General features: G+C 34.5%; 2 protein-coding genes across 2 annotated transcripts in view; one reads left to right on the forward strand and one right to left on the reverse strand.

Moving 5' to 3' along the window:
• The window catches only part of LOC137632915 (uncharacterized), a 19,553-nt gene extending 18,591 nt beyond the window's left edge, over positions 1-962 (reverse strand). Inside the window, exon 1 of the mRNA XM_068365018.1 lies at positions 860-962. The gene's annotated coding sequence lies outside the window, so the exon portion shown is untranslated. The remainder of the gene's footprint in view (positions 1-859) is intronic.
• LOC137632738 (uncharacterized) overlaps positions 1-2,238 on the forward strand; it is a 190,286-nt gene that overhangs the window by 174,490 nt on the left and 13,558 nt on the right. The window lies entirely within an intron of this gene.

Genomic DNA, 2,238 nt, shown 5'->3' on the forward strand with positions numbered 1-2,238 from the left:
GGTAGCTTAGCACAGTAATGTTGTGGGTAGCTTTGCACTGTACTGCTTGGGTAGTTTTGCACAATGTTGTGGGTAGCTTAGCACAGTAATGTTGTGGGTAGCTTTGTACAGTTCTAATGTGGGTAGCTTTGCACAGTAAGTATTATGGGTAACTTTGCACAGTGCTATTGTGGGTAGCTTTGCACTGTACTAATGTGGGTAGCTTTTCACAGTAATGTTGTGGGTAACTTTGCACAGTGACAGTACTGTAGTGGGTAGCTTTGCACAGTAATGTTAAGGGTAGCTTAGCACAGTAATGTTGTGGGTAGCTTTGCACAGTACTGTTGTAGGTAGCATTGAACAGCACTGTTGTGGGTAGCTTTGCACTGTACTGTTGTGGGTAGCTTTGCACAGTACTGTTGTGGGTAGCTTCGCACTCCACTGTTGTGGGTAGCTTTGCACAGTTCTAATGCGGGTAGCTTTGCACAGTTCTAATGTGGGTAGCTTTGCACAGTACTGTTATGGGTAGCTTAGCAAAGTACTGTTGTGGGTAGCACTGCACAGTACTGTTGTGGGTAGCATTGCACAGTAGCCTACTGTTATGGGTAGCATTGCACAGTACTGCTGTGGGTAGCTTTACACTGTATTAATGCGGGTAGCTTTACACGGTAATGCTGTATGTAGCTTTGTACTGTACTGCTGTGGGTAACTTTGCACAATACTGTTATGTGTAGCTGTGCACAGTAGGCCTACTCTTGTGGGTAGCTTTGCACTGTACTGTTGTGGGTAGCTTTGCACAGTACTGTTGTGAGTAGCCTTGCACAGTAGGCTAGTGTTGTGGGTATCATTGCAATGTTAAGTATCTGACTATAATAATTACGTGAAATTCAACGAAGTGGCGAGAATATCCAGCACGTAAGACATCGGTCCAGCGATGGGGAAGTTCGTCGGGATTCCCGCCAAAACCGTTGGGGAGTTCATGTCCTTCACCCTCAGGAGGGTGTGAGTCGGCCATGACACCATCGTTATGACTATCGAAGGAGCTTCCTTGAACCTGCACACATAAATTAAGGAATTATGAACAATTAATTTTTCCTGAACGAGAATTATGTATTATAAGATTAGGCCTATGCAGAGATGTTAGATTATTGTTTTTAAGTGTGGCAAAAAATTGAAAACTTCGTTTTGCAGTAATAATGAAAATAAAAATTAAGTTTTTGAACTACAGTTTCTTGTTAAAATAAATAAATGAGGTTATAAAAGTGTAAAGATATTTACTAGGATAGTTGAAGAAAATGAGCAAAATTTTAGCTTGAAACCTATAACTGAATTTGTAGAATATCTAGGCCTACCAGTTACTATTCTATTTTAAAACATAATTCGATCTTAGAAAAAAATAACGAAAATGAAACAAAGTCTTTAAGTTCTTTTCATTATTTTCATATAGATTTCAACAATCTAAAATAATTATGATGAAAATAATAATAATGGAAAGGTCTTATGGGTCTATATATAATAGCTATTTTTATTTTTGAGTAACAGTTGAAATAATGTCACAATGAATGGGGAATGGTATCTGTGAAAAAGCTAAGAATTACGGAAAATTAAAGAAAATATTCTCTTAATAACGTTTCATACTGTAGACATATTTCTTATCCCTTTTCATAAAAAAAAAACAATGTTTACTTTCAAATTCTATAATGGATATATAAAATGAATATGTCAACTCTTAACATGATTTCGCTTTTTACAAGATGTATGGCAAAGTTAGGTTTTATTGCTATTTAAGATACTAAAACTGCTCTTTAAAATAGGCCTAGACAGCAATAACACCTTTAGGGTCAATCTTGCAAGTTTGAAATCTACGTTTCAACAAGTTAACTAAAACACAGTTTAGATAAAATTACGTTAACTAAAAAACTTACAATTCTTTCAACCAAATCTAATATATATTGCACAAAACATCGAAATTAAATTGAATAAGCCGAGTTTTTTTCATGTTTTATTTAAATAATAGACTATGACTTAGTATAAGTCCCTCTGTATACTTTTTCTAATATAATTTTGATAACCCAACCTTATATCCTTTGAAGTATTACACAATGATTTTATCAAATATGATTTTTCAATCTGAAAATTGTTAGGAAACATTATTTGAAAATAATCAGCCGTTTTCGAAAAAAAAGTATTGAATGAAAATAAATAATTATTAAAGAATTTGATGAAAAATGAATATCTATAGATTCTTAAACCCTATTT

The sequence above is a fragment of the Palaemon carinicauda genome, chromosome 42, assembly GCF_036898095.1.
Source record: "Palaemon carinicauda isolate YSFRI2023 chromosome 42, ASM3689809v2, whole genome shotgun sequence".
NCBI classification, from domain to species: domain Eukaryota; kingdom Metazoa; phylum Arthropoda; class Malacostraca; order Decapoda; family Palaemonidae; genus Palaemon; species Palaemon carinicauda.